The sequence below is a fragment of the Rana temporaria genome, chromosome 5 (assembly GCF_905171775.1).
Source record: "Rana temporaria chromosome 5, aRanTem1.1, whole genome shotgun sequence".
Classification (NCBI taxonomy): domain Eukaryota; kingdom Metazoa; phylum Chordata; class Amphibia; order Anura; family Ranidae; genus Rana; species Rana temporaria.
Window position 1 is genome coordinate 264,251,666 of NC_053493.1, and position 22,408 is coordinate 264,274,073.

The window sequence follows — 22,408 nt, forward strand, 5'->3', positions numbered from 1 at the left end:
TAGAACATCCACAGGTATGCAAAAAATAGAAAGGCTCACATAGTGTAAAATCCTTTTTTAATTGTTGGAAGTAAATGAAATCGCACTTACATGAATTGTGTTAAAAACGAGCACATAAAAGCCGGCCAGCTTAGGAAAAACAGCCCGTATCCGGGTAGAAGGTACGCGGTGACGTCAGCACGCCGCCTCCCAACGTTTCGTCAAGTTTAGGACTTGATCACGGGATACGGGCGGCGCTCTGAGTCACCGCGTATATACACAAACAGACGGATGCAGCCTCGATGTGGGAAGGCACCCGAGATCGAATCCGCCATCTTGGTTGCTGGAAAAAAAAATCCTTACTGCTGCCACAAACACACACATTGTAAGGGCAACCAGACGGACATACAAAACTACGCTGACGTGAAGGATGCATTTACCGGGTTCAAAATCACATTGCAGTGACATCTGAACACATACAGTATATATTGAATATATGGAAACCAAGCCGCTGACATATGTCAAACACTGCTAGACACCTGCCCGCAACAGCGCACTAACATTGTCAGACGACTGCCCTCAACGGCACACTAATGCACTGGGCTATAAACAATATTTTTTTTTAAAAATTGCATCAATCAAAATAAAAATTATTATTAATTATTCCACAGCCATATAGACTGTGTAATGTCTTACAATGTCTTTTATTTCATAGAGTGAGTGTAAGAACCACAATACTTGATTGTATAAATAGCTTTTAAAAAAGGGGACAAAAGCATACCTGTGGATGTTCTAATGGGAGTTCCTGGCTAAATGAGGGTATATTCTGATAAGGATTCCATTGTTGTGGCTGCCTATGTGATACCATCCCAGTACCTCTTATCATGCTGTGTGAGATCTCTTATAATATGGAGATCAATTCCATCTGGTAAGAGGCCTTTCAAGCACTCTTCTTGTGGATTCGTTGGTGCACTTGGGAGATTGTTTTATGAATTTGCCTGTGTGGCGGGACTATCCATATTGATTTGAACTTTTACACCATTTATTGTCACTGTATAATTTTAGCGCGATCTCTTTTCCTTTACATTTGTCTTTGTGTAGTATAACACTTTTTGATCGCAGCTTCACACATTTTTGTAAAATAAGCGCAATATTTCCTTTGTACTAAATGTATTTTGGACACTTCCCATTGGCTGACCAGCAGAGGAGTCCTCTCACATGCCAGGCGAATGCAGAAACAAGATAAAGTCCCCACAGGAATATTAGTTGGTAGTGGGCACAGACTTTAGTCCTGGATCACCGGTCTCCACTCCCAGAAGTTCCAGTAAGGGGAAGCAAAATGCATATGGGTGGGAGGTCGACTATATGTACCCAGATATACTCTTTAATGTCCTATACAGCTGCAGAGAAAAAAAAACTGTGAGTCCTTACACATTTTTGACATGAATAGGTTCCTAAAATATACAATGACCTTAATGTAAGTTACAATCATACACAACATTTTGTCATTATTGCCATACTGCCAATAATGTTCCCAGAGAATAAGTCCTCTATATACCGTAAATTAACTTCCAGATGCACCAATTATTTTATACAATTGACAGGAATTAGATATTGTCCATTCCTGTATACAAGAGAAACACCTTTCAGGTGATCTATAGTTCATACTTTTCAAATAAAGCTGCCAATATTCGACCTATAAACATATGGCAGTTGTCATCCAATCCAGAATGATGTAACATATTAACCACTTGCCGACTCCAGATAAAAGTGGAGTCTGCGGAAGATGATTCACTTCAAGAACACTTTTATCGGTGGTGGGAGAGTTCCCGCCGCGCTCCGGTGCTCCCAGTCGCTTACCGGAGCCGCTGGCAGTGGCTGGGGTGATCTGGTCCACTTTCCTCTGTGGTATGGAGCTGAGAGAGGGGAAGATGGCCCCCACCCATCTCCATACCATTGCAGGGTGGAAGCGATGTCAAAATGTTACTTCCGTCCATAGCTCTTAAAGGGACTTTTTTTTATTTTATTATTTTCAAATTATTTTTTTTAATGCCTTTTTAGTGTAAATATGATATCTGAGGTCTTTTTTACCCCATATTTCATATTCAAGAGGTCCTGTCATGCTTTTTTTATTACAATGAATGTTTACATTCCTTGTAATAGGAATAAAAGTGACGCACTGTTTTTTTTTTTTTTTAAACAGTGTAAAAATAAAAAATAAAATAAAAATAAAAAGTAAATAAAATATTACCGCATATGTAAACGGTGTTCAAACCACACATGTAAGGTATCACCGCGATTGTTAGAGCGAGAGCAATAAATAATAATTTTAGCCCTAGACCTCCTCCATGCAACCTGTATTTGTAATTTTTTAAACATCGCCTTTTAAGGGTAAAAGTTTGTCGCCAGTCCACGAGCGGGCGCAATTTTGAAGCGTGACATGTTGAGTATCAATAAACTTGGTGTAACATCCTCTTTTACAATATTAAAAAAATTGAGCTAAGTTTACTGTTGTCTTATTGTGTATTTTTTTCAAAAAAAGTGCGCTTGTAAGAGCGCTGCGCAAATATGGTGTGGCAGAAAGTATTGCAACAACCGCCATTTTATTCTTTAGTGTTTTAGAAAGAAAAATATAAAATGTTTGTGGGTTCAAAGTAACTTTCTAGCCCAAAAAAACTATTTTAAACCAGTAAACACCAAATCTCAAAATGAGGCTCTGTCCTTAAAGGGACACTAAAGGATTTTTTTTTTAGCTAAATAGCTTCCTTTACCTTACTGCAGTCCTGGTAATCATGTCCTCATTGTTTGTTTTTGCTCTAATCCTTCTCTGTTCTGAACACTTCCTGGTTGTCTGTTTCCTGATGAAAAAAGTCATGAGAGCTTTCTCTCTGTGGTCACTAATCAAGGAGGTGTGATTACTGTGTGTCTAAACCCCTCAACACCAATCAGTTTTGTTTTCCAAACCATCACAGAAGCAGGAAACATGCAACAACGAAACTGAAACTAGAGGTACATTATATGATTGATTTTTATCTATTTTTAATCATTTTTTAAAAGGAATCAGTTAACTAGTATGTCTCTATACCCTGTAAACAGAAATTTCAGCAACAACAATGTTTTCCTTTACAACTCCTTTAAGTGGTTAATTGTAAAGTCACTTTGTCCCCTATACAGTATATAACAAGTATTACATTGCCTATATATTTCCAGATGCTCCTCAAGGAAGCTTGCCAGGATGTGCCAATTGACATATTGCACTTCTATAGATTCCACAAGTCTCTGCACAGCACAGCACAGCAGTTGTCTTTCCTTAGGTCCTGTTGACACATATACCACCTTTTTTTTCTTCATTTTCATAAGAGCTTGTAGGACATTTTGTAACTATGTAAGGAAAGGCTTAAAGCCTTTGTCTAGTTATTTGTTGCTGGCTGTGTCCTGTTGGGGGGACTTTCCTTCACTTTCTCTCTTGGAGACCCAACAGGAAATCAGAGGAAATCTCACTGAATTCCCATCTTTGAGATGTGTCGAAGATGGAGGTTTTTTTCATCAAGTTTTGCACTGATGACAACAATAAAAAGTGGTGTTTCCTTTCACTTTCTATCTCAGTGACAATTGTCACCCGGACACATAGAGAGGGTTAACAGACAGCAGTAAAAGCCTGTCAGGGAATCTAAATATTCCCTGCTCTATTAAAAATTGAAAATATATTTGTACAAATCAAGTGATTAGATCAGTATGAGAGCCCAGGCAACTAACATTATCAGAAGAAGAGGTCTTTGATAGCTGCCTCCATAATTCTCTCAGTATAGGATTCCTTGGTAAAATATGTGGGCCATGAACACATATATTACCAAGTAAACAAGATGCCTACAGCTGTTATCCTATTACCCTTGTTGTGTGTTTGGGTGTTTACTTTTTGAATAAGTCGTATTTGCATTGTTCTCTGTGGGATGATCACTTTCAGAAAGAGTATTGATGGTTGCTGTAGAATCGTTAAAAGCCCAAATATCCTCTTTCTTGAGGTCACTATCCTGGAAGTTAACATGTTTTCTATTACTGACCTTGATTGTTTAAACCAATTACGATACAGTAAAACCTTAGTTTGAGAGTAACTTGTTTTGCAAGACAAGCTCAATTTTTTAATAAATTTTGACTTGATATACAAGCGATGTCTTGATATACAAGTAGCTAAAGAGAAGAGAGGCGCAGTATGGTTACATTTAATGAAGGTACAACATTTAATAACTCCCGTGGTTGATAACTAAAACAGGCACATCTAAGTATGCAGGCATCCGGGGTAAAGATGTCCACATAGACCATCCTCCACAGCGCCATTGACATTTTTCCTTCCACGCTGCACTCCGCATGCGGTTCACGCCTCACTTTCAGATCTCTCTACTGCAGGGTAGTCTTCCTAGTCACGATTGCAGACAGATTTACCCCAGATCCAGGGCCGTTTGAAGGAATTTGGGGGCCCCAAGCAAAATGGACATGGAGGCCCACCAACCCCCCCCCGCACGCATGCACGCAAACCCCCCACCATGTTCTTTTTACATCCTCCGGCCCCCTTCTCCCTCCCTATGTTCTTTTTATGCCCCACCCCCTGGTGGCCCCCTCCCTGCCCGCTACATTACATTTTTTTTTAAATGATGGATTACAACATGTCAGCTTATATACAGTACTTGTGTGCTCTGTTTGTAGCCAGAACCTTTCCAACACAGCCAGTTTTGAGTATTCTATAGCTCCAGCACAAAAATCAGACAACTACAGACAACTCCAGTGGTAGAGAGCCGCTTAGGGTAACACTCACAGACATCACATGAGATTTGCACAGCAGTGAGATGCGAATCATGTGATGTTTGACATTGCAGCAGTGGGAATCAGACCTAAATGTGCCCCCTCTTCTACTGTGGTGTTTGAGGGAGATTCACAGCAACCAGGCATGCAGAGAAAGCAGGGACAGGAGGTGTGCAGTCTGTGAGGCTGAAAAGGAGCCATTGCAGTGACCTCTGTTATCAAGCCCAAGTAGAGGAGGGGGAAGAGCACGGGGGAGTATCAGAGAGGCACTGTGCAGTGATTGGAAAAACATCAGAGAGAGACAGTAGCTGGCTGGAGCGGACTTCACCTCCATTATAAAGCACAGGGAGAGGAAGGGGGAACTCGTGGGAAGGAAGGATCAGAGGCATCTGTCAGGGACAGGCTGGATCTCTGTGATATCAAGTGTACTCACTGGCAGTCCAGTACGGCTCTTCTACTTGCTGTTATGCCCAAAGGAGTGCTGGAGGGAGAGAGAAGTTAGCAGCCAGTGTGCAGCTGCCCGGGAAAACTTCAGATCACATGGCGAGTGAAGACCAGTCCCTGCTAAATGCCACTGGGCGCCGGAGGAGGGGCCCCAGAGAGTTGTGCAGCACTGAGCGCGGGCTTCGCTCCTGGCCTGTCTGATAGTGTGTGACATCACTGGTTACTAGACGCCAAGCGGGACGGCCCTAGCAACCAGTCCAGGAAATGCAGTGGCTGTGCTGGCTGACAGGCTGTGTCCTCCATTGAAACTGTCCGGGAGCAGGGACAGACATAGGCACCCTAAGCGGCTGCAAAGCGGCGCGGTAAGGGCCCATCCTGCTGGGGCCCCAAACAGTTGCTTGCTTTGCCTGTCTTGTTCCGATGGGCCTGCCCAGATCCCTGCATACTTAGATGTGCCTCTTTTAATAATCTTAATGTGAGTTGCTAAATCTTGTACCTTCATTAAATGAAACCTATATTGCTACACTTAGAGGTGCCTCTCTTCTCTTTTATACCCTGTAGCTCCTGCTGGATTTGACCTCGAATCCCTTTGTGGAGACTTGCATTTGTGGATGGACATTTTATGGTTACACTACCTATCACATTGCTATAATCTGTTTATATGGACTACAAACTGAAGAACCCATGAATAAATGGTTGTGGAACAAATTATCTGAGTTTCCATTATTTCTTATGGGGAAATTTGCTTTGATATACAAGTTCTTTGGATTACAAGCATGTTTCTGGAACAAATTATGCTTGCAATCCAAGGTTTTACTGTATTTGATTTTTTTAAGCCACTCATACCATTTTCATGTGAATTTTGTTTCTCACAAACATCAGTGGAGATATTTTTGATGACAAGAGATTTTCAAACAAGCTGGAAAATCACTTCAACCAAAATTTTCTTTTTTACCTTTCGTTAATGCTTATTTGCGTACCTAGAATGCTCAAAATTATTACTGTAAAAACATGCCTGCTGCTAAGCACATTAATACCCCTTTCACACTGAATCATTTTTACAGCGTTGTAGCGTTAAAAATAGCGCTATTAAAACGCTCATAAAATGCTCTCCATGCACCTCAATGGACTCTTTCACACTGAATCCTGCAAGAAGCATCTTTGGAGCAGCTTTTGGGCGCTGAAAAAAACGCTCCAAAAACGCCCCTCTCCATTGAAATGAATTGAAAGCGCTGTAAAAATGCCTTACCCTTTCACACTGAGGCGTTGCACTGGCGGGGAGTTGAGAAAAGTCCTGCAAGCAGCATCTTTGGAGCAGCTTTTTGGCGCTAAAAAAAAATGCTCCAAAAACGCCCCTCTCCATTGAAATGAATTGAAAGCGCTGTAAAAACGCCTTACCCTTTCACACTGAGGCACTGCAAAAATGCCCTAAAACGTTAGGGTCTTAGCGGTGCTTTACCAGCACATTGGGATTGCAGATGAGGCTTTGCTCCAATAACACTTGAATAACGCTCGAAAAACGCTTGAATAACACTCGAAAAACACCCCAGTGTGAAAGGGGCCTAAGGGCTGCTATACCCACCACCTTTTATTTTCTTCACCTTAAGCTAGGTTCACACTGCTGCGAATTCTATTGCGAATTTGAGCCATTGCAATTTCTCAAATTCGCAAGTCATTTAAATCGTTTAACATTAGTGCCGTTCACATCAATGCGTTGCGAATATAAGCTGCGGGAAAAAAGTGTCCTGTGCGAGTTTGATCTGTGTGCGATGCAAATTCAGCTCTATACACTGGCATTCCCTGAAATCGCGGCCAAGAATCGCAGCAAAATTGTGGCAAATTAGCGGCAAAAACGCAGCTGCAAAATTGCGGTAAAATCGTGATTTTACCACGATTTTTAATTCGCAGCAGTGTGAACCTAGCCTCAATTGGAATGTAACAATGTTAATACCAATAGATGTAATGTAATAAGTGTAAAGCAATAGGTGTCTTACTTATAGGTTTGAGTTATAGTGATGATGTTAACTAATTTGATTGTTTGCAATTTGTTCTTAATTTATATCCATATTTTCTATCCTACCTTTAGAAAAAAAGTGTCAAAGAGCAGAGTAAACTTATAAACTTTTATTAACTTCTGACATGTTTATGCACAAATGATATATTTAACTAATAAATAAATAATTCTCAAATGATGTGGTATACGTAGTTATGATGTTTGAAACATTGCCATTTAATGTGAACTGTGTGTGAGTCAAAAGGGCAATCATTTCTCAATTAATAAGACGTACAGTGTGTTCTTGGGTCAGGTTTTCAAAATGACAGGCTTAACAGTTCTTGTCATATTGTAAACCATCTGTGAGAATATATTCCATTACGATAGATTAATCCATCATCTCCTCAGACCTGTTTAATCATAGCATACTTTTAATGAATGTTTTAACTGCTAATAACATTTAGATTAATAGGGAAAAAGAACAATTAAATACTGTAAGCTGATTTTTATTCCTGAACAATTACATCATAAAAACAAAACAAATTTGGTACTAAAAATGTATGCACCTAACTAATTCTAAAAGAGTAAAAAAATGAAAATAAATAATAACGCTTACAGTTTATGTGATGGTTTTTCCCATAAGCAGCAAGTAGATTGTCAGAAAACCTGTCAGGCCTCGTACACACGACCGAGTCTCTCGGCAAAAGCCGCTGGGAGATATTTTTTTGCTGAGGAAACCAGTCGTGTGTACATTTTCGTCGAGGAAACTGTCGAGAAACTCAACAAGCCAAAAAGAGAGCAAGTTCTCTATTTCCTTAATGGGAATGGAGAAACTTGCCTTGTCGAGTTCCTCGACAGCCTAACAAGGAACTTGACGAGGAAAACGATGTGTTTCGCCCGTCGAGTTCCTCGGTCGTGTGTACGAGGCTTCATAGTCTTCCAAAGCACTTACAACTGTTATAAGGTTAAAAGCAGTTATGGAGAAGAGGATGAGGATGTCCTGTAATTTCATTAGTAGTAACATGCTTTTTGTCATAGAGGGGTTCATTTACTAAAATTGGAGAGTGCAAAATCTGGTGCAGCTGTGCATGGTAGCCAATCAGCTTCTAAGTTCAGCTTGTTAAATTAAGCTTTGGCAATAAACCCCCGTTCACATTGGTACGATTTGACATGAAATTTGACAGGTCAAATAGCATGTCAAATTGGAGCCTATTGCCAGCAATAGGAGTGTTCCAATCGGTGCAATCGGTGCAATGCTGACTTTGCGGCGCCGCACTGATCTTTAAAAGTAGTTCCTGCACTACTTTTGGCGACTTCGGGAATAATTTCAATAGACATCTGTTTATGAACCCGCACAGATATCTTTCAAGTCGCCCCCAGAAGTTGGACTTAAATGCAGCTTTGAAATTGTGCGAGTTCAGATAAACTCACATGATTTCAAAGCCGTGTTCAGTGTGAACGAGGGCTAAAACCTGGAAGCTGATTGGTTTCTATGCACAGCTGCACCCAATTTTGCACTCTCTAGTTTTAGTAAATAAACCCCATGGTGACAATGCTGCTCTTCAATAGATACACTATAATGTGGGAACATTATTACCCTAGGACAGTGAGGTAATGGCGGGATCACTGGGTTCAAATAATTGGAAAACAATGAAAAAAGTAAACAAATGCAGTCACCACATCGAAGGCCTCGTACACACGACCGAGTTTCTCAGCAAAAACCATCAAGAAACTTGCTGGGAGATATTTTTTTGCAGAGGAAACCGGTCGTGTGTACATTTTCGTCAAGGAAACTGTCGAGAAACTCGACGAGCCAAAAAGAAAGCATGTTCTCTATTTCCTTGACGGGAATGGAGAAAATTGGCTTGTCGAGTTTCGACGGCTTCACAAGGAACTCGACGAGCAAAACGATGTGTTTCGCCCGTCGAGTTTCTCGGTCGCTCGCCTAAGAACTGGTAAGCTGTGATAGATTTAAGTTTTGTTTTTGGGTTTAAGCAACTTAGCAAGTTAAAAATAAAAATAAACTGATCCTATTCAACCCCTTAGTTGACACCAAACGGTCCTAATTAATGCATTCCCCTTTTCTTCTTAGCTATTATGTTGTTGCCAACTTGTTTAATTCTGTTTTTTTTTTCATTTTACCATTAATATCTAAACTTGATATTTCAACTTTTTTATCGTTTCCTTTCTTTATTCCTTCTTTGTTTTAGTGATGCATAATTTACAAAAAGCACCTACATTTTTTATGTCATTATACACAAGAGAATTTGTATAATGAAATGTGCGCTTTTTATCAACAGGAACACTTGGGGATCTATTTATAAATGTTTTCACACGACTTTCTCTCAAGATAACACATTTTTCTAACTGTATTCAACTGGAAAACTTTGGGACTGCTGGGTGAAATGGATATGAATCTTGCATGAAAACATTAATACATTTACCCAGTGGCGGCTGGTGCTCAAAATTTTTGGGAGGGCGCAAACAAACTGAAAGATTATGGAAAAAAAAAACATCAATTGCAGCCACTGTACCAAACGCAGTCACTGTGTCCATCAAACGCAGCCACTTTGCCCATCAAATGCAGCCACTGTCCCAATCAAACGCAGCCACTTTGCCCATCAAACGCAGCCACTGTGCCCATTAAATGCAGCTACTGTGCCCATCAAAGGCTCCCACTGTGCCCCAAATGTTGCCACTGTGCCCCAAGTGTTGCCACTGTGCCTCAAATGTTGCCACTGTGCCCCAAGTTATGCCACTGTCCCCCTTGTGCTGCCACTGTGCCCCAAATGTTATCACTGTGCCCAAAGTGCTGCCACTGCGCCCCATGTACTGCCACTGTGCCCCAAGTACTGCCACTGTACCCCAAATGTTTCCACTGCGCCCCAAATGTTGCCACTGTGCCCCAGGTGCTCCCACTGTACCCCAGGTGCTGCCACTGTGCCCAAAGTGCTGCCACTGTGCCCCCTTCATCTGCTCAGCACTTATCTTGTCTCGGGTGGGCAGCGGGTAAAGGCGACAGGTGGCAAGAGGCGAGTGGTGTCCGGTGTCCTCCATTTTCCCCGACCCCAATGTCTTCTCCCTCCCGCTTCTCCTCTCATCATCTGCTGTGATTGGACGCCTGATAGGCATCCAATCACATCACCTATCGTTTCAGCCAAATAGGTGACAGGTAACACAGACCTGGTCCACCTGATTGGCTGAAAGGCGGTCCAAAGTTAGAAAAAGCTAATTCCTTCACTTTCCTAACATACAGCTAAGTGAGAAGCGAACGCTTCTCAATTTTTTTGGGTGCCTATTAGAGCCTATTGCTCTAATCAGGTGCATCCAAAAAACACCCCCACCGCTGTAATTCTGGTGCCCGGTGCCTGAAAAGGGTCTGGACACCTGAATAGGGGGTGTCAGCAGTGACCATAGATAGATTCATGCAAATGCATGAATCTATGGTAATAAGAGCGATGCCATGTGCCAGGAGAGGGGGGCCACGCTTCTCCGCCCTTTATGGATGCATCGTTGCTGCATTTACCTCTAGCTGTTTAAAAACTAACACTAACCAAAGAAAAAATACATACATTTTTTTATATTCAATTTTTTTGTCTATAATTATTTTTCCAATATGGTGAAGAAAGTATTGCCTGTATCGACAAAATATATGTATTTCTTTGTTATCTTAACCACTTCCATACCGGGCCTATTCTGGCACTCCTACATGTAAAAAACATAATTTGTTTGCTAGAAAATTATTTAGAACCCCAAACATTATATATGTTTTTTTAGCAGACTCTAGGGAATAAAATGGTGGTCACTGCAACTTTTTACAGTATTTGCGCAGGAATTTTTCAAATGCGTTTTTCGTGAATTAAAAAACAGTAAAGTTAGCCAAATTTGTTTGTATAATGTAAAAGATGATGTTACGTCAAGTAAATAGATACCTAATATGTCACACTTTAAAATTGCGCACGTTTGTGGAATGGCGCCAAACTTTGGTAATTAAAAATCTCCATAGGAGATGCAGGTTACCAGTTTATGAAGAAATATGCATCAAGTGCATTGGGAGGAACCCTCTTGTACTTTAAAGGCAGAAAGTTGTATTTGAAGGTAAATTTGGTTTTAAAGGCAATAGTGCCATTTTTATTAACACAAAATACGATCAAGAGGGCAAACATAGCAATTTAGTGCCGTCCACAGCTGGGATTTTTCCTCCATATTGGATGAATTATTTATTTACACACTTGTTACATGGTGGGATGCATTTGTTGTTGATTTATACACACATTTAATTTGTGGCACTGCATTTATTTATTTTATGTCTATGAGGGTTTTGTATATTGATCTTGGTTTACTAGTAGTCTTTTCTCAACATTTTGCTGACCTTTTTCTTTATATTTTGTTTTCAAATTATTACAGGCTGTTCTCCTCTACAGTGGTTAGCTCAAAACAAAGAGAACTATACGAGGGTCATAATATTTTCTTTCATAAGTTTTTGGAACTACAAGACATTTGATGTAGAGCTTTGGGTGAGATAAAGCCTCCATTTCTAGGTCCTTATCTTACCTAGTAGCCAAACCTCCATATTAGTCTCGTCTGTAGTACACATGTCTTCATAGATGTGGACTGACTGATGCTCAGGGCTCTTTATCTCATGTTTTCCCCACTGTGGTCACCTTCTGCTGTGTAAAAAAAAATATTGTTTTTTTTTTGCTATGGACTTGTTGGAAAAAGCCCTCCTGTACTGAAACTGTGTTTGTTTATTGTCTTGCTGAATAAACGTAGTGCGTGACAATATGTATATGGCATTTTACTTATTAAGGGATTTCTTTTCCTCTACAGCAGATTCTGTTGATTTTACATACTCAGGATCCCTGCTTGGTACTTGTTGCAATATTTGAGGTATTCTGTTCAAGCCTCAAACGCCTCCCTGTATGTTTGGTTCTGCACATAACTTGTTCAATATCGTAAAGTGACAGGTATGTTTCCCTTGATCTCATTTATTACAGAGATCCAATTTGAAGTTGAATAGAGCTTGGAGGCCACAAAAGTAAAATTTAATGCATTCCAAATGTAATCTATTGTGACCTCCGGGATAAGAGTGTTACACACAGGATACAGTATGCCATATTAAACAAATGTGGAGATCATTTGTCACTTAGAACAGTAAACAAATGTTTATTAAACTGCTGTAAACTAGACATGTGCAGAACATAAACATTTGATTTGTTTAGATTCATTATTTACATAACTTTGTTTAGTTAAATTTGTTTAATTAATTTAATTTGTTTTTGGAATTTGTTTAGTTTATTCGTTTTTGAATCTATTCAAAAAGTTTTCAAATCTATTCAAAAAGTTTTCGAATCTATTTAGAACAGTTTCTGAAATTTTTAAAGTTTACGAAATTGAAAAATTGTTTTCCAATTTCCAAAAAGAATAAAATAGAATAGATAATAATTAAAAAAAATCTTTATTTTCTATTCTATTTTATTCTGGGAATTGGAAAACTATTTGAGTTTGAAAAGTTTTCGAAAAGATTTCGAATTTGAAAACTATTCCAATTTGAAAAGTATTTGAAAACTATTTGAATTCGAATTCCGTCCCGAATTTTTTTTTCATTATTTTGGATTTGTTTAAATTCGGTACTATTCTAATTTGGAAATTTGGATACATCCGAATTTCTGAATATCGAAAATTCGGCCACATTTTTATTTGCAATGAAACAAACCGCACATGTCTTTTTTTATGTCAATCATTTTTATTGAATTTCAAAATTATACATATAACATTATAAATGTGGTAACATATTTCCAAAGAGTAAAACAGGGTGGAAACAACTCAGATTATAAGCAGCATAACAATATAGCATCCCTGTACAGTGGAATTAGAACCAATAGATAAATACAAAAAAGTTACATTAGAAGTCATCAAGAAACATCAACATATTACTGAATCTTTGGTATAGATAATGACTAACGGCAGCCTTTATTTCAGTTTTCTCCATCCCTTCCCCCCCTCCTTTATTTGTCTTTACTTTAGCTGTATAGGTGTACCACTAATCATCTTGGTGACCTCCCAGTCCTACAGTTTGTACCCAATTGGGGTAGGCTGGCCTAGGTCGCCGAGTACCATATTCTTTTTCTGTTAAATGTTAGCCTGTACATGGTGATTATACTACTTAAGTTGTATATTGAATGCAACTACCTCAAGTGTTGTAAATTGATAAACCCAATAAAAATGTATTGATAAAAAAAAAAAAAATCATCAACATAATATTTATTATCCATCCATGGTTTCCAAAGCTTATCAAATGAAGCACGGTGGGTTTAATATGGGAGTACATTTATTTTCTGTGAAAATTCCATACTAATCATATTTACTACTTCAGAGGGGTTGGGTGCTAGTTTTGTTGCCCATTGCCTGGCTTAGGTCACATTTATTTGTCTTGTTACAGCTCCTGTAGTTAAGATTTTTTTCTATATGCCTCATTCTTCCCAAGAATTATGTTGACAAGCTGATGCATTATTGATAGCCATTTTCTTTTAGCAGATCCACCTTATGTTCACAACTCTGAACTAAACACAAGGATATTGTTTATCCATGGTTTGACACTTACAAGAAACCTGGATTTGCTGTCAACTAAAAGATTCTTGGTTGTAGATTTTCTGAAGTGCCACATATCAAATTGATAATTAATTATCCAATCGTTATTACACATTCATTTTGCAATGCAAAGTATGTGATCACTAGTTAATTTCTGATGCCCTGAACTGTAGCATTCCAGAACATCTAAATAATTAGATTGTCTGCTTAGAATTGTTTTGAGATTAACAATTGTTTCTAAGATTTTACCCATCAAATTGCCCTGAGATTCTAAATTGCTTATCCACAGCCAAAGAAACCAGATTGCCCTAGATAGCTTTTTCATGTACAGCCCCCCAGTCTAAATGCATTTTTTTAAGTAATACATTAATGATGGTAGAGTGCTCTCCCATAAACCTACATAAAAAAAAAAAAACATTTTTATCACTTTTATTACTATTACAAGAAATGTGAACATCCCTTGTAATAGAAATAAGCATGACAGGTCCTTTTTATTGAGAGATCAGGGGTCAAAAATACCCCAACTCTTTAATTTACCTTTAATCACTTCAATACCAGGAACTGTTGCCCTTCCTGCCCAGAACAGTTTTCAGCTTTCAGCGCTGTCACAATTTGAATGACAATTGCGCAGTCATGCAACACTGTACACAAACTACATTTTTATAAATTTTCGTCCCACAAATAGACCTTTCTTTTGGTGGTATTTGATCACCTATGGGGTTTTTATTTTTTGCTAAACAAAATAAAAAAAATGTTTTCTTAGTTTCTGTCATAAAATGGCACTTATAAGGTGGTACTGATGGGCACTGATGAGGAGGCACTGATATGCACTGATATGTAGAATTGATGGGCACTGATAGGCAGCACTGATATGCAGCACTGATATGCGACACTGATGAGCACTGATAGGTGGCACAGATGGGCACTGATGGGCACTGACAGGCGGCACTGATGGGCACTGGCAGGCGGCTGTGATGGGCACTGATAGGTGATACTGATTGGCACTGACAGGTGGCACTGATGATGAGGTACTGATTGGTTACTGATGGATGTTACTGCTGGGCACTGATTGGCACTGTAATGGGCTCTGATTGGAACTGTGGTGGGCACAGATTGGCACTTTATTGGGCACTGGCAGGGGTTATGATGGAACACTGACTGGGCACCGATTGGCAGCTTATTTTTACAATTGATATGGGCTGTGCTGATGATCAATGTGCTGATTATCAGCACAAAACCCCCTCTGACAGGGAGAGCTGCCGATCGGCTCTCCCTGTCAGTGCGAATCGAGAAATGTCATTTACACGTCCTGGTTCGCGCTGTGATCAGATGTAATTGATCACAGCTGATCACGTGGAAATAAGCCTCCGTCAGAGGCTTAATACCACGATCGGAGATGCAGTGTGTCATCTTCGAGGGGTGCGCGCCGGCATGTTATCCTGCTGGATGTCATATGACGCCCAGTCAGGATAACAGAACCACTTCCTGGCCATCATATATATATACATATATGTATATATATTGTGACAGGAAGTCAGGTAAATCTGTGGGTGTTGTCACAGATGGGACATACATTTCTGCCTTGTTTTGACAATACACCAATTGTTATTGTTGTTTCCAGCAAGATGGAAGAATAAACCAAAATCTTTGTTTTCAACCGTCTTTGACTGCCTGTCTGTATAAATTCAGTGTGTAGTGAACCCATCCAAGGGGTCACACACCCCGCTACCGAGCTAACCCCTTACATATATATATATATATATATATTATATATATATATATATATATATATATTGTGACAGGAAGTCAGGTAAATCTGTGGGTGTTGTCACAGATGGGAGATACATTTCTGCCTTGTTTAGATAATACACCAATTATTATCAGGCGTCGGCTGCAGAAGTAGCCAGAAAGGTTTAAGGGCATTGGAAAACTTCAGCTGTTCAGAATGAAGCAATTGAGGCCTCTATAAGTAATCCAGAGGATTACTACAGATTGATGCATCCTGAGGCTTTTTGAGTGAAGGAGAGCAGTGAACAGAAATACTTCTGAAGAGATGAGGTGCTGTTGATTTTTCTGTGTGATAAAATCAAAAAGACTATTTTTTTTCTGCTGTATGACCAGCAGTGTCTGCTCAGCAGTAGGCTGTACCAGACTCCATAGATAAGTTCCTGTGTGGTGAAGGTAGACGCCCCAAGTGGCCAGGGTTTATTTTATGTTTGCTTTTGTTTATGCTGTTTGGATGCTTGCACTTGTTTCCAGCAAGATGGAAGAATAAACCAAATTCTTTGTTTTCAACTGTCTTTGGCTGTTTCTCTGTATCGTTCCGTGTGTAGTGAACCCATCCAGGGGGTCACACCCCCCCGCTACCGAGCTAACCCCTTACAATATATATATATATATATATATATATATATATATATATACACATGTCTATATACATTTTTTTTTTTTGGATGATGGATTTTAACTCCCATAATATTGTACTCTACTACCAGTCAGTATGCATAGCTAATTGTATTGCTTTAATAGAAAGTGTAAATAATTGTGTATTTTTTATTTTTATGAATAAACAGTACATACATCGTCAAGCCTCTTATATATATACTACAGTGTTTAGGGTTTTATAGTCATGAGTATTTCAGTATGGAGTCTACTGGCATATTCTTTGTCTTTGTATAGCACAAAACCCATAACAGAAAAGGTCAAATACATGAAAAAAATACAACCGAGAAGTATTCGTTGCTGCAAACATTCATTAAAAATGGATGCATCTTCCAGCTCAAAAACATTCCCAATGCATTCATTTGCATCCAATCAGAAAGTGCCTTAATCTTCCTTTTCTGTACAAGTGAGAAAGGTCAGATGTCTTTGTTTGTAATATGTTCTAATCGATTCAACATATGGCATCAGAGAAAGTACTGTTTCAGGTGCTTCAAATCATTTCCACGTGAAATGTTTTTAATCTATTTGTTCGTTTTCTGAACGACTGTTAAATCTGAAACTGTTTGTTAGATATTTTTAACACCAAAATACTGTGTTAAAATAATGTGTTCCTTTTTAGTACACCTATCACATAAACACAGCAACATATAATAGTGTATAATTAAACCTATGCTGTTTGTGTGTTATGGCATAGTTTATATTTTATTCTTCTTTTTAACTATCTCCATGAATATTCCCTTATCTTTGCAGATTTACTACCAACCTGTTTCCAAGTGTAAAGCCTTTTTGATAAATGTTATTCTAGTGTAGCATTTTCAAGTGAGGACCTATTTTGAGTTTATGTATTACAGTGTTTAACTCTTTCTTTACCAGAAGTTAGTGAAGCCTTGATGTCCAGGTCAAATTTAGCTGGGTCATTATACTTTTATTAAGTGCATGATAACTCTGACTAACTAAATAGTTTTTGTATTTTTTTTAAGTTATATAGATATTTTGTTTGAATTGCTATCTTGATAAATTATCTGTGTATTTAGTTTTTTTTTATAATAAGCAGTTGAATGGACAAAAATCTTTGAAAAATTGCATTTGACAACTTTTTTTAATGCTTGTACTTTAACAGTTGCCTGTCAATGGCAGCTCAGAGGGTAGAAAAATATAACATTGTGTCTTTAGCGCTAGCCAATAGTTAATAAAGTGAGGTGAAGCAACAAGGGAATGTGCAATCAAATCAGAGTGCTGCTCAAATATATGTGTACAAACACTAACAAAAAACTTTGGAATAGAAAAAAGGGGGTGATGGGCGCAATCTTAAATGCACTAAAACGTGAACAAATAATAAATGATAGTTCATCTAAAAAACGACATGGTGTTATATAAGAAATCAGGCAATGAGCAATCCTAAATAAACCAAACAGTGAAAAAAGTGAAAGGTTTAAATAACAATCAATCTAATAAGAATAACATATAAATGACATCTCCGTGTCAAAAAAACTCAAATCCAAATATATTGTGTAAAGGAATAATGAACTGAATAAGTGCTGGCTGCTATAATGATCTGTGCCAAATTCTGTGAAGGGAATCCATAAACGCAAAATAAATGTCCAAAAGCTGTCAAATGCAACACACATATGCTTTACAGATGAGTCTTCCTAGATGCTGGGCTCACAGAGCGCTTACCTCCCTCTTGTATATCAGTAGCCTGAAGTAGCTGCAACCAAACTTGATAGATACTGCGGCGTCCTGGTGGCTGTGCTGCAAGTCTTGGTCTTCAGCAAGATGGAGACTCGCCGTGGAATGTAGAGGTCAACAGAAACAAAAAAGTACAAGCTTCCATCATAGAATAGCAGCCAGCACGTATTCAGTTCATTATTCCTTTACACAATATATTTGGATTTGAGTTTTTTTGACACGGAGATGTCATTTATATGTTATTCTTATTAGATTGATTGTTATTTAAACCTTTCACTTTTTTCACTGTTTAGTTTATTTAGGATTGCTCATTGCCTGATTTCTTATATAACACCATGTGTTTTTTTAGATGAACTATCATTTATTATTTGTTCACGTTTTAGTGCATTTAAGATTGCGCTCGTCACCCCCTTTTTTCTAGCTCAGAGGGTAGGTTTATTTTGTCAACAAACCCATGGTATCACTTCTATAGCGATGATAATGAATGACAACCGTCCTGACCATTAGTCAGCTGGGACAGCTGTCAGTGACAGCATAAGTACATAACTAGCAGAGTACACCTAAGCTCACTGCTTGTTCACCTATAGGTAGTTTTTGTATGTATAAAAAGGCATCATGCTGAGGAGCATTGATATGCAGATAATGGGACATTTCTGATTACCATTAATGTTAAAAATTTTACACATTTTTTTATATATAATATTAACCACTTGTTGGCTGCTGTGTGTAGATATTATATGTCCTGCCATCAAGTGGTTATACCAAGCTCATGGTTTCAACTGCAGCCATGAGTTTGGTTTAATTTTTTTACAGTCAATGATTGGCTGTTTAGCAAAAGTGATCTGGGTGGCTCTACATCCGCCCTATCACTTTAATGGTACTAAGAAGCCCACCCCCCAGGGAGCCCAGGAGAACGATAAATTAAACACAGAGCAGGTATTATTAAACACATAGGAGACAAGGAACATTTGTTTCCCCATATCCAAGAAGAACAAGATTATCGTTTAAATCGTGTTATCACTCTGAGAACGCCTCTCTACCAGGCAGATTACCATACACAAGTGCTAAAATTTCCAGAATACTCATACAGTATATGTACAATTCGAGCATGCCATTAGAATTCCATATAAGTTTCCAATCAACAAAATGGCTAAGGGATTTGTATTCATTACGTTCACTAATGCCGCGTACACACGATCGGTTTGTCTGATGAAAACGGTCTGATGGACGAACCAATCGTGTGTGGGCCCCATCGGTTTTTTATCCATCGGTTAAAAAACTAGGAACTTGTTTTAAAATTATCTGATGGTTAAAAAAACAATAGAAAAAAATGATCATCTGTGGGGAAATCCATTGGTTAAAAATCAACGCATGCTCAGAATCAACTCGACGCATGCTCAGAAGCATTGAACTTAATTTTTCTCAGCACGTCGTTGTGTTTTACGTCACCGCGTTCTGACACAATCGTTTTTTTAACTGATGGTGTGTAGGCAAGACTGATAAAAATGTCAGCTTCATCGGATATCAGATGAAAAAATCCATCAGACCGTTTTCATCGGATGAACCGATCGTGTGTACAGGGCATAACAGTTACTTTAGCCAAATTTGAAAGAAAATTCCAATTATAATGTAAATCTAATCTATCTCAAATTAGCTGCTTTGGCGCAGAGACCTAAATAGAAGAATTACTGATGTCAGCTATTTTACCTATAATTGAATTGTTTATAATAATTAATAATAATAATAAAAAAAACAATAATAATAGTTAATATAATTATAATAGGAAATACAAACAACAAAATTATCTGAATGTAATCTTATTAAACTTGTAAGTTGAATCGTTTTTCACTCTTTCGAATATTAGTTTTTTCGGATTTTTTGGGGGGTTTTCATTTCTTCTGACAATTCATTTTTGTAGGCATTCATCAAAAAAGTATTTTGTTCATTCGGATGCTTCCGAATGAACGAATATACTGAATTTTGTCCGAAAAATCAATTTGTAACAAAACAAATTGCACATATCTAGTGCTTAGTGAAACACAGAAAAGGAAACCCCCAAATATGGTCTTAACTCCTACTGACCTGAGCACTTACATTGCATTGTACATATAAGTGCTTAGCAAAGAGTTTACATCACAGCCTCCTATACAACATGAATATAAATGTGAGATTTTGTTCCTACGGAATTTACTGACTGATCATCTTCCATGTTTGTCATGTACATGTTCTCCTTTTCACGGAAGCACTGATGAGAAAGCCAGCTCTAAAAATGTAAATGGGAGCAATGAGTGCTCTCTGCCCCCTAGAGCGTGGATATCTCAGCTATAATGTAAAAGCTATCATATTGTGTCAGTTTAACTTTTGCACAGGCTGTGTAGTAGTAATCTATCAAGCAGATATTATCAGCTATCTCTAGTCCCCTACCGCCATAGTCATACAGATCACATTGACTGTTTGCTAATCATACAAAGTGGGCAGCTCAGTATATAAGGAGCACATACTGTACAAGCATTCAATGTGTCATACAGTACATTTTCATCTGAATACACTAATGGCTTATACCAAAACAGTTACAGTTAAGCATTTGCAAATCATTATATGAAACAAGATATGAGAGAAAGAATATAAATGCTACCTGAGTGCTAATAATACTACTATCCCTGAATGCTTCAAATCAATGTTAATGTAATATGTTCTTTCTCAAGCTTTACAAGGCAAGACAAACTGTTTCTCTTTAGGATGGAAAAGACAGATCATTAGTCTGTAATCCTGACAGAGAGATGAAGTCATGCTCCTCTTATATGCTGAATTACTAGCCTCTAAAGTGCACACCGAGCAAAAATAAGTGTCTGTCGAGCAAACTCTTTCTACACTTCACATTCATGAATAAAAAGTCAAAACAGATGGTCTTACATATTTGAAATCAGCATGTCATTTTAAAGTACATTGTAGAAGTCTATACGGTATGTAAAATTATCTATCTATCTATCTATCTATCTATCTATCTATCTATCTATCTATCTATCTATCTATCTATCTATCAGATAGATAGAATATTAATGTTTATTGTACAGAATACTGAAAATTGGATGCACTTTCACTAAGGCCGGCCATAGACAGAGCAAATTTCTTTCCTGCAACCACGGGGGGTTGGGGGAAGCCATCCCTGCTGGGAGGACACAGTGATTATTTTGAGTGGCTATAACAGCCGCTAGCATGAAAAATTTGTCAGGCTAGTTGCATTTAGCCTGCCCAAACATGGTTCAAATTTCAGCTGATTCTTGCTAAAGCGGTCAAGATTCGAAACATTTATTGCCAGCTGAAAATGGAAGTAAACCCTCTTTCTGTTTTTAACCAAAAAAGCTTCCATCTTAGCCTCTGTTTACTCTGCTATGATGCTGCACACGTGATCCTTTAAAAAAAGCCATTGGATGGTTTGACAGTTTGATTGAGAGCACAACCAATGTGACGACTAGCATTTCCGGCATGCTGGGAATATCAACTATTTTTATAGTTTCATGGACATTTCATGGACTGGGTTCTAGTTTAATAGTTTATGGAAAATCTTAAAGTCAAAATATTCCAAATGATAATCATTTTGATGAGTTACTTACTCAATTTTCTCTTTTTCAGTACTATGTATTTTACACTGGGTTTCATTGTTATTAGCAAACTGCTGAGTCCAGATTTTTATTTCACAGCGATGCCAATGGATTATGAAAGCTGCAATCAGACTACAGTTGGCATCCTTGTGGTTAGTCCAGACTGCATAAGCTAGCTTTTACTTGTTTTCAAATTCCTTTTCAGTAGATGTTTCTCTAAAAAAATAACATTGGACATAAATGAAATAAAATAAATATTTAAACTGCAAAGAAAAAATATGCAATTACAGTTGAAAAATATTTAAAAAATTACAGTATTTAGAGATCAAAACTTAAGATTGAAAGAGAAGTAATAAACATTATTCATTTATGTTCAAATATTCTATAAAATGATTATGATATGAATAAAAGAGAGCCTTGAACATTTGACTCAAATCAGCTGAATACATTCCAAATGCCTCAAACAAAAGGTGTGCTAAGTCTTACAGTTCACTTTCTTTGAAAAGCAGCCACAGCTTTTATTGAAAAGCCTGTCCTTTGAACAACTGAAAGTTTGTTTTCCTTAGGAAGCAGCAGATTCTATAATCCACTACCCTATCTGCATTCTCACATCCCTATCTTTTAGCTGTATGATTTGTTAATATAAATCTTAAATGAGAATCGATGGCGGCTGGTGCTAAAAATTGGTTTGGGGGGCCGCAAACAAACTGAAAAAAACAGCCACTGTGCCCATCAAACGCAGCTACAGTGTCCATCAATTTCCACCACTGTGCCATCAAACGCAGCCACTGTGCCATCAAATGTTGCCACTGTGCCAAAAAAACACAGCCACTGTACCCATAAATTGCCGCCACTGTGCCATCAAATACAG